The sequence below is a fragment of the Epargyreus clarus genome, unplaced genomic scaffold (genome assembly GCF_041222505.1).
Source record: "Epargyreus clarus isolate Ecla_fem2 unplaced genomic scaffold, WU_Ecla_fem_2.2 ptg000027l, whole genome shotgun sequence".
Lineage (NCBI taxonomy): Eukaryota > Metazoa > Arthropoda > Insecta > Lepidoptera > Hesperiidae > Epargyreus > Epargyreus clarus.
In genome coordinates this window covers 9746212-9757753 of record NW_027332234.1, presented here as the reverse complement: position 1 = coordinate 9757753, position 11542 = coordinate 9746212, and positions in this window count along the sequence as shown.

Below are 11542 nucleotides of genomic sequence, written 5' to 3'. Positions count from 1 at the left end.
TATGTCGCAATCTCTCCCTCTAGCGCAATGACGAGCTCCACATAAAGCGCCGCCGCATTCCCGCCTTTTTTCCCACTCCATTTTGACAGCTCGCGGCTCCATATCTGGCCGGAAACTAAGACAGCGTTCACAGACATATTACTTCGACGTTAAGAAAAACATAAATACCCATACATGTATTCTATCCTACATATATATTCAAAACATCATGAATTTCCATACATCTACACTACCACCTAAAAGGAAACTACTTTCAGAACTCGTACATTATACCTAATTACGAATGTACGCAGGTTTGCGTACTACAACATTTAACACGAAATTTCAATGAATTCTCCGATAGCTAGACAAGTCGACCTTGAACCTTCGATTAAATTTTACATCGATACAATATTCCCAATAAGCTTCAGGCTACACTGCAATAATCGATCGTTTGTTTTCTACTTTTAGCTAACATGTCTTATCAAAGTAATAAATGAATTAAAAACTCAATTTAACCTTCTAAACAGTATTTTTACGGTACTAAAGCACCAGGTCTTTCATACGGGCTTAAATGAACAAAACAGTACATAATTCAAATATCGAACGCAGTCTTAAGAAATTCAGTTTTAGCTCAATGTGCGCGTCGTCTTACCGACTAAGTGGCTCAAGACGCGTTAGCGGTGCGGGCGCGGGCGCTGGGCGGGGCTGCGGGGATGCGGCGCCCCGCTATCGGCACACCGAAACACACATTTTTCCCGCCGCAAACCTCGCGCCGGGGTTAGCCGCGGCCCGCAGACGTTCGGCGGGAACGAGACGGTCTATGCCCGCGCCTGCGTGCTAAGACGCGCGCCAATTTTGACAGCTCGCCTCGCAGTGGAAATGCGGAAGTTGGCGCGAACGGACTCTGAACGCTCCTTTATTAACAGTGGCAGGAAAGAAACATGAACTACAGATACTGAAAATGAATGAATTCCTCTACATATCATACTTATAGACACAATATTTTCGTAGAACTTAATCTGAGGTTTAGAATTTGACTAAATGATCAACTGTAGGTATTATTATTAAAATATCCTAATTATAAATATTCAAAACGAGACCGAAAAATTAGAGCATGTCTTAAAGACGCATTATAAAGATTTTTTAAAGAACTTACTTTAATAACATTTTTAACAGGAATAGTGGTAGAAAAATATGTTACACTTATTGCCCTTTACTTAAAAGGTATCCTGTAAAGCCATAAAATCAAGGATAAATCCAAGTTGAAAAATTAAAACATTATCAATTTTAACAATACGAGAAAAAAAAACAAAACTTTTCAGGAAAAGTTTAATCTCCTTAAAGTTAAACAATTATTATGACTGCGGCCGTCTCACCGCATTGTAACGAAATAATACCCGAATTGTTTCAAACATAAGCCTGGGTATCGGCGGACCGCACCTAACTTGGGAGTTGATAGTGTCGACCTCAAAAGTGGTCGTAATAGTAACCCGAACTTGCATGGCGTGTGGCCACAGGGTGGGGTGAGGTGGCATATCAAAACAAAACGGGTGAGGCCGGGTGAGGTCGGATGAGGTCGGGTGAGCTAATCGCGTGGTCGCGGCCGCTGACAATTTGCAGGTTAGCCGCGCGACCGCCGCTGCGGCCGGCCCGTCAGCCGACGATCCTTCGCGCGCTAACTATCATATTAAAACGTTCTCAAATCATACACCAGCGGTGAAACTACTATTACTTACAAAATCACGTACCTACGTATCCTGTTGTTATAAATTTTATGTTTTTGTGTTTATCGCTCCGACGTTCATGGATATTTGTAGACAATTTTATTTCTAAATGGTTCGACCTGCTTGTTTTTCATGGCAGACTGATCTGACTCTGACTAATGTTTTAAGTGTTCAATTAATTTAGCAAACAAGCATTTAGTCTATCCAAAAGTTAATAGCCGCTGGCTCTATGGAATATGTATGAAGCCCAAATAAGACAAGGGTCCTCAGGTTAACCACTAGATATTTCGGTCCTGACGACAAGTTATCATGCTCCACGATCTGGCTAAACCTTTCAGAGCAAAACACAGCATAAGTAGTTCTTATAAGACATAAATAATGACATTTGTGCTGATTTGTGATGCTCTACCAGATAACAGTTAGATATACCGTATCCATTCCATCCAGACACGCTCTTAGATAATTGCCATATAACTCCATAATAATTAGATTTTCCCGTAGTGCGCTTACATATTACGTAAATTACTTACCAAGCAAAAGATGTTAACTTTATCCCTTTATTAAACCCATTAATCTCCTCCTAAACACCAACCGGAGAAAAGTGACTTCTGGACCACACAACACAGGGCAAACCGAATTCAATGTATATAAATTTACATGTTCAACAAAATCAAACCTTTAAACATAGTGTGGCGTAATTTATTTGTTCACACACGATTTATTATTCTGCACGGTGCGATGTGTAAATGGGAACAGCACCGACGTCACTGAATAAATAACTTGACACTTGTTTGCGAAATAAACAATTTAAAATGTCAAGAATAGGGAAAGGGCACGCGAACCCTTTTCCTTCCCGACATTATGTTTCTTGACAACCAATTTCAAAGGTGTTTGCGCTTACGTATGACTGTTAACAGGGGTAAAATGATGGAAAACGTGTCATGGTGTTGCTTTAATTTTTATCTGTAATACTATTAGACACTTACTACACAATACGGAATTACATTAATTTAGGTGACAATTTTAGTAAAAAACCGAAATCTTTTCTTTATTTTATAATAAATTTATTGATATTTTAACAATCAAATTTTATGGAACAATAATCCGTGTAAATACATAGAATGCCTCCTTTGCCTAAAAACATTTATTCAAAACCATTCAAACGAAGTTATTGTTATAAAATATCAAACAGTCAAGGATACTTTTAAAACATTTTTAAGTAGATCACCACTGTGCAAATACGTATAGGAGTTTAGAAACAGGCAGTTTTAAATAGTAGACAAAGTTGGTTTAGTTGTAAATGGGAATTAAAAGATAAAATGGAAATTGAAAAGTTTGATCATTTTAGTTTGGTTCTCTAATATTGTTAGTCAGTTAAATTAGTTAAGTCGATACAGCTACAGCTGTGTCTGAGAAATGTTATAGGGTTGTAACAGCAATTAGATATTATCGATAGATCTACATTCTAAATTATTCTTATTTTACTTCACTTCTAAACGGGAAGAGTCCATACGGAAAACATCGTAAATATTCTTCCTGTGACATATTCGTTACATTAGATAAGTCTATTTTTTCTATCATAGCCATTCAGAACACTCAAATGAAAATGTGCATTCAACACTTTAGCTCAATAGGTTAGTCAAATGTTTTAAAATTTAGTTGTCCATAATATGTATATATTGTATACACACTTACTAAAATACAAGTTAGATAAAAGCTTGTACAAAGTAAAGTATATAATTAGAGCAATAAATAAAGTAATTAAAAATAATGTAGTGTATTAATTGTGTTCTTTTTGTCAAATACAATAAATAATTAAATTAAAATTTAGCACCATGAATATTTTTTTCATACTACACTTTATAAAATCTATTAGAGTGTAAGAAGTAAATAACGAGTACTTAATTACACAATACATCAATCGTTATTCACTTATTATCTAGCTTTATTCACTCTAAAACACATCTAATAAAAAATTCAAAGAGTTATTTTGTAAAGGGAATGAAGTTTAAGAAAATGATATTAGTGCTACGAGTTCGTAGCATATATGTAGACAGTCTACGACTTAACGGAGCCTTAGTGTATTGTTAAGGTGGAAACTAACTAATGCATTTAATTGTAATGAAAAGTCTATATTGTAAGAATAGTTGTATCGAAATTGTTTTCTCATATATTACATATATTTTAGAAATTGTGGTGGTATTAACTACCGTGTGACGTCGAAAGTACAAAAATGTTACAAATCAACGCGAAATGTATTACGTTGAAAAATGCCGAAAGCTTTCAAGAAAAAACATTTTAGAAAAGTGCATTATTAAAGTGAGTATTTTTTTATTAAAATAAAAATAATAATTTACATTGTACTGTACCATGCGCTAGAACTACAAGTTTCATCACATTGTTTCAGTTTGTTGACCGTTTAGTTTTAATAATAGGGGATTTTCTTATATTTTACTTACTTTACTAGAAGACCACCGTAGCACAATAACCTTGCCAATCTGTTCAGAACGTGCGAAGTTTGTTTCCCAGCCAATCCTATGATTAAATATGAATTAAGATACTTGTTTCAAACTCGAGTGTTTGTATGAGCATAGTTATGTGACCTGTGGCATCCTCACGTAAACGATTCTGTAATTATGATGATTCTAATTATAAGGGGATAATGCACAGATTCCGGGTCCGAGGTTCAAATCCCAGGCACGCACCTCTGATTTTTCAAATTTATGTGCGTATTAGAAATTAATTATCACTTGCTTAAACGGTGAAGGAAAACATCGTGAGGAAACCTGCATACCTGAGAGATTTATAAAAAAAATCTTAAAGGTATGTGAAGTCTACCAATACGCACTTGGCCAGCGCGGTAGACTATGGCCTAATCCTTCTCATTCTGAGAGGAGACCCGTGCCCAGCAGTGGGACAGTAATGGGTTGATGATGATGATGATGATGAATGCACAGATAATGAGTGTGACACTCCAAAATAAATTAGGTTCATCTTATTTATTTATTTTTGTAAGATTGGAATTACTTGTTAGTAAGTTATTTGACTTCCCAATGTGGTAGAATATAAGAAACTAGTTATAAATTTAAGATCCTTGTAAAATACTATGTTCTTGCGAATAAATGATTTGATTTGAACAAACTAGCTTCAAGAATCAAAACATACAATTTTCTCCAAACATTTACAATAGGCACTATGACGTGAACAAAATAAAGAATTTCATATGTCACAGGTTTACTACTAACAAAAATTCGCAACAGCGGTTTCAAAGGTCGATATAATTGCCCTACCGACAATACAACCCTTTGTAGCCGCCATATGCCGACGCTGGGTGCTCGCCCTTAAATTACAGAACTTCCCGCTCATAATAGAGAGATATGCCTTTAATATCTGCCGGAAACGGCTCCTGCCGTATTTGCTTTTTGCCTCCGTTCTTATATAAGATATTGTGTAGTGCAATGCAGTTGTACATCAAGCACCCTGTTTTCATCAGCGGTTATTGCTAATCTCAACATAAGTATTACTTTTGTGGTAGATAGATGTAAATAATATTAAAATTAAGTAAAATCTATCTGTATGTGTAAAAAATATATCTGTCGTACATACAAAGCTCTGTGGCTTTAATTGATTAACAATAAGAAAAATAATTAAATAACAACGGGTGTGGTCAGAACTTGATTGGGTGACCGCAAATAAAATTATATGACCACTTCTTTTCTCATGACAATATTTAAGCCCTTGGCCCCGATTACCGCCACTGTATACCAGCCGTTAAATCTTGGAAGATATGTGTGATTATTAGTGAGTGACCTATATGAGTGATTTCAAATATTCCACATGGGTTAACCACTAACCAATTCATCAGTTTGCGGCCTATGTACGTTATGAGAGGAGATTATGATTTACTTTTGGTTGATAATATTTTAGTTCTAACATTCGGCTTTAAGAATAACACACTTACTTACACAAAAACTTTATTTACCTAATTTTCACCAAATTTTTACCTTCCATAGATAAGACGACAAAACTTTGGAATGACATTACCCATAGAAACACTACAAAATTAAAATTATATAACATTCCAATAAATCTTCCCTCGCAATATCCTAACAGGAACGCATAAAAACGATATTATTCTCAATCGACCCCTAAAACCGTCCCCTGCAAGACTGGATGCAATTTCAATCACAATTCCGGGCTAGTACCCGTGACACACCTGCTGACTCACGGCCGAACACGTGCCCGGCTAAGAGGCTACTTAACGTAAGTGACCCCACTTACCGAGTCCCAACTGTGCCGTCCGAGACACTCCAATGGCCAGCAATTTCACGAGCGACGCCCGCCATCTGCGACCGACGCGCCAAAAAATAACATTCCCCAAAAAACATTTGCGAAAGAAAGGGATATTAGTCTCCGCGGGGCCATAATCGAAGCCAATTGGCTCACCGAAGGCTCCGACACGACACTTTCTCTTATTTATACCATTACTTCGCTCTATGGTAATATCGTAAAATGCCTTTATGGATGTGTACACCGGATTTTACAATATGGCTTTTTTGATTTATCACACTTTATGAAACTGTGCTTATCGATGTAATTAATGGGTTTAACATGTGATGTACCTACCTATTAAAACGACTTTTTCAAAAAACTTTTATGTAAATAAATAAAGATTTGACTAAATTTCTTTGAGTATTATAAAAAAATAATTTTAACGAAAATAATCAAATTAATGTGGATACTAAAATGGAACAAGACGTTTGTAACCTAGGTACTTACAGAAAATAGAATCTAAAATATTCCTGCATTACATAACTGGCACCATTAGCGTGGTTGTAATAATGAAATACCCAATTATATGTTATATGACATAATATAAATCATAGTTTCATATTATTATATATAGGCTATACGGTGCTCGATCACCATACTAGCAATAACAAGCTATTAAAACCGTATGCGTAGGTATGTGAATGATATATCAGGCGACGAGGGCAAGTGTTAAAATTAGATTTGTAGACGAGAAATGATCGTGTCGAGAACACTTCGCACCCCGCTGGCTTCATTCCTCGTGAGTCTTGAGTCTACAAATATTAAATTAAAAAGACGTAGAGACCCATGGGTTTTCAAATACATACTTAGTAATTACCTATATTATGAAATAGGTAATCATACTACTTCAACCACTACCGATACCTAGGTATTCATATAATTAATACGTTAACATTTAATGTAAAATATAGAGCGAATTAGTTAACAAATTACGCATACTTAAGGTATTATTGTACAGTTTTGCGTAATTATTTATAATGTATTGCAATTTATGTAAAAAATAAATGTTATTAACAAGAAGTTCATATAAATATTTTTATCGCCACTTTACAGCTTTATAAACCCCCATGTTTATTTTTTTTGACAAAAAAATATTTTTTTGTTGATTAAAAAAAACATTTTATTAGAATACAAGTCAATTTGAAATTGTTACAATTAAATGACTGATATGTGGATTAATCGGATTTTATTGGATTGCTTTGAAAATCTTTACATTCACTTTACAATGTTCCGCAGAGTAGAGAGAATAGACAAGTGTCACAGATCATGAAAAAGACATTAGATGGAAGGCACGAAATTTTTTAATTGTACAGATAATATATTTTAATATTTTAACACTTCCTTCAAATGAGAGCCTTCCTTCAAACACAAAATTAATTTTTAAAAAATATATATTAAGTTTCTATATTTAACATACCAATGTTACCTCTTAACAACTTAAATCTATCTCGAGGTAATGCTTTTGTAAAAATATCAGCAAACTGATGATCTGTGCTTACATACTTTAAAGAAATAATTTTTTCATTATACTTTTCTTTCACAAAGTTATACTTAATGTCTATATGCTTGCATCTTTTGTGAAATTCACTGTTTTTAATTACATTTATAGCACTTAGATTGTCAATATGTAGGCACACAGAGTTTTGTTTATACTCTCCTAAATCACTTAATAAGTATTTCAACCACATTGTTTCTTTGGTGGCTGCACAGGCAGCCATAAATTCAGCCTCAGTGGTTGATAAGGCTATAGTTTGCTGGCGTTGACTGGACCAAGTTATTGCAGCTCCATTTTTTATAAAGACATATCCTGTCATAGATCGCCTTGTTGTTATATCATTGGCATAATCCGCATCACAATAGCCAACTAGATCTGAAGACAGTGGCTTACACTGATAACTTAAACCCAGGTCAATGGTCCCTCGTAAATACTTCAATATTTTCTTTACAGCACTCCAGTGAGACTCATTATAATTGTGCAAGAACTGACTTACCAGACTAACTGCATACATAATGTCAGGTCTGCTCACAGTCGCTAGGTGTATAAGTGATCCAACTGCTTCTCTGTATGGTAGATTGTTGTCGGGTACCGTCTCACTTTTCTGGAGCTTCACATGAGGATCTGCTGGAATACTGTTGGGATTAGCACAGCTCATGTTAAACTTTTCTAATAATTTTTCAATGTATTTACTTTGATGAATAAAAATGTGTCTTTTATTTCTATATATTTGCATGCCCACAAAATTAGAAGGGATACAAGTCTTTATGTCAAAGCTTGTTTTCAATTCATCAATTACTTCTTTCAAGACTAACTTTTCTTTTGACATTAGAAGGCCATCATCTACATAAAGGCATAAATAACATTTAATTCCTTTAACTTGACCAACATAGACACACTGATCAGCCAAGCTTTTGACAAAACCGAACTTTTGTAACACTGTGTTAAATGTATCATTCCAGCACCTGGGGGCTTGTTTCAGACCATAGATTGATTTATTAAGCTTACACACAGTATTAGGTGGACATTCTAAGCCCTCAGGTGGAACCATGAATATATGTTCTTTCAATTCTCCATAGAGAAAAGCTGTCTTTACATCAAATTGAATTATTTCAAGGTTTTGTTCAGCAGCTATAGATAAAAGTAAACGTACAGAGTCATACCTGACCGTAGGTGAGAAGGTTTCATCATAGTCGATTCCTTTGGTTTGTGCATATCCCTTAGCACACAGACGGGACTTGTATCTTGGACCTGTTGGTTCATCTTTCACTTTGAATACCCATTTGCATCCAATCACTTTGGCATTTTCTGGTTCCTTGACCAATGTCCATGTATTATTTTGACTATGTGATTGTAGTTCTTCACCTATTGACATTTTCCATTTCTCTGCATTGGCCGATTTCATTGCGTCTTTGTAGGTCAGAGGTACATCTAGACTTCCTTCATTGTAGCATAGATATGTTTCAAAATCTTCAGTTTTAGATTGTAGTTGTTTGTTTCTTGGCCTTAATGTGACATTAGAGACTGGTAGGTTGTCAATTTTCCTGTCTGGTACATAGATGCTGCTGTTTGGTGATGAATCATAAGATTCATACTCTTCACAACTACTGGAGGAGTTTGTGGAACTTAATTGTTGACTGTCACACGATAATTCTTCATTTACAGACTCCTTCTTTGATTCAGTTAAGTCCACCGGAACATAGTTTCTTACAACAGTTGATTCTAGAAAAACTGCATCTCTGCTTTTCACAATTAATCCAGAGGTAGGAATTATGAACCTGTAGCCTTTGGTGTCACTACAGTAACCAATGAATATGGCTTTCCTTGCTTTTGGATCCCATTTCTTTGTTTTCTCTTTTGGTAAGTGCACCATGGCTTCACAACCAAACACACGCAGGTGACTAACACTTGGTTTTGTTCCAGACCACATCTCCTCAGGAGTTTTATATGACAATGATTTTGTTGGTATTCTGTTTAATAGATAAGCAGCAGTTTGAATGGCTTCTGCCCAATACTGTTTAGATAATTTGGCATTAAGTAACATACTTTTGGCTTTTTCTATTAAAGTTCTATTTAATCGTTCAGCAACTCCATTTTGCTGCGGTGTATAAGGCACTGTGGTTTGATGTACAATTCCATTACTTTTTAGTAGCTCAGAGACACTGTTGTTAATGAACTCGAGGCCATTATCAGTTCGAAGGCACTTGATTTTACATTCTGTTTGATTTTCTACATATCTTTTAAATTCTTTCAATTTCTCGATTACTTCTGATTTCTTTCGTAGGAAATAAACAAATATCTTCTTTGAAAAATCATCGGTAAAGGTTAGGAAATACTTTGCTCCGCCAAGAGATTCTGTCTCCATTGGACCACACACATCGGAATGCACTAGTTCAAGGAGTTTTGAGGCACGTGTACCTTTGTTTTTGAAGGGCAATCGTGCCTGTTTTGCTTCTAGGCATGTTATGCATGTTAAATTGTTATCCTGTTTCTTTAGTACTTTCATACCTTCAGTATTTTCAATCATTTTATTTAAGTCATTGAAATTCAGATGGCCCATTCGCTGGTGCCATAAATATGCATCATTTTCTACAACATCAGATATGTAAGCATGTTCGTTATACATATTTAGTCGATACATATTGTTCACTAAATCTGCTGTTCCCACTATAGTGTTATATTTGTTCAGAATAACACATCCTTTGCTATTGAATTTAACTTGGCCACCATTTCTAATTATTTGGCTAACAGATAATAAATTAGTAGCCAGCTCTGGCACAAAAAGCACATTCTGAAGTAAAACTTTACTGCACTGACCTGTTTCATCACAAACATCTAGACTCAATTGCCCCGAACATTTCACTGGTAAACATTTTTCATTGGCAACCTTGATTGTTTTGATTACTGATTCTTTCTGATGTGACAATAAGTCACAGTGTCTGGTCATGTGTGCAGAGGCTCCGGAGTCAACATACCAAGCATCACTGCTGTTATTAGAAGCAATGAATGCAGCAGCATAACTTGAGCTTTCTGCTTTATTTTTCTTCTTGGACTTACATTCCGTGCTGATATGTCCATACTTGTTACAGGAATAGCACCGAGGTCCTTTTGGAATAAACTTTTTATTTCCTTTCTTTATGAAGTTCGTCTTAGTTGCAAATGCTGAAGTTTGACTTTCACTCATTTTAACATCTTGTAGAATTTTCGATTTAACAGAATCTGAACTTATTTTGAGTCCTGAACTTTCAATTGCAATTATCATGGGTTGATATGACTCGGGTAGACCGGAGAGCAATAAGGTTCCTAACCACTCATCGTCTACTTTAAACCCAATATTTCTCAGTTTGTGTGCTGTCGTCATAATTTTACTGACGTACTCCTCTACATTTTGGCAACCTGTCAGTGTGGTTGTGCACAGTTCCCGAAGCAATCCAACACGGCGTGTCAGCCCTGAGTCATCGAAGGCTTTGGCAAGATTGTCCCATACTTCCTTCGCGCTTTCAGCCTCTTGTATGTGAACGTAATTAGTGGAGTCAACCAACAATATTATTTTTGACTTCGCTTTGGTATCGCGTTTGGAGTCAGTACAGCCTTTCTCAACGCAATCCCAGAGTTCCTCGTGCTGTAAATATGTTTTCACAGCAAATCTCCACGTTGAGTAATTGTCTCGGCCGCTTAATTTTTCTATTAATGTTAACGGATTGCTGGAAGACATCTTGTACGCGTGAATACTTTTAGGTTAAGTATTTGCCGGCTTGCCGAAATCACACTTTTACAGATTACTAATCTTTTATGATCACTCGGGCTATTCTGGGCCCTTAACCTGATACAATTAAATGACTGATATGTGGATTAATCGGATTTTATTGGATTGCTTTGAAAATCTTTACATTCACTTTACAATGTTCCGCAGAGTAGAGAGAATAGACAAGTGTCACAGATCATGAAAAAGACATTAGATGGAAGGCACGAAATTTTTTAATTGTACAGATAATATATTTTAATATTT